This window comes from Myotis davidii, unplaced genomic scaffold, assembly GCF_000327345.1.
Source record: "Myotis davidii unplaced genomic scaffold, ASM32734v1 scaffold221, whole genome shotgun sequence".
In the NCBI taxonomy this organism is placed as follows: domain Eukaryota; kingdom Metazoa; phylum Chordata; class Mammalia; order Chiroptera; family Vespertilionidae; genus Myotis; species Myotis davidii.
In genome coordinates, this window is record NW_006293349.1 from 293,377 (window position 1) to 293,781 (window position 405).

The following is a 405-nucleotide window of genomic DNA, read 5'->3' on the forward strand; positions in this document are numbered from 1 at the left end:
TAACCACTGTAATTTTTTTTTTTTTTTACTAGATTTCAGTATTTAAAAAAATTCCATTATAAGGGGTTTAGTTATGAGATCTGGGCTACCACAGGCTCTCAGGAAATTGGTTCCGAATGTGGTGGCCTGTAACAAAGACTTAGCTCCCGTGCACGGAGACATCAAAGGGAAGCAGGAAGCAGCGGGCCCGCCGACCCCCGGCAGGCGGGAGGCCGGTCTGCAGGGCCTGGGGATTTTCCATCCCACGGGGATTTCCTCAGGACCCCCTGCCCCAGGACCCCCTGCTCCGGCTGTGAGGCTCCTTGAGCTCGTGGGGCTGGGTGGAGCCAGTCGGGGGCTCCCTAGCGGGGCCCGGAGCAGCAGGAGCCCTGTCCTTATCCCCCCGCCCCTTGCTGCCTGTTGGCC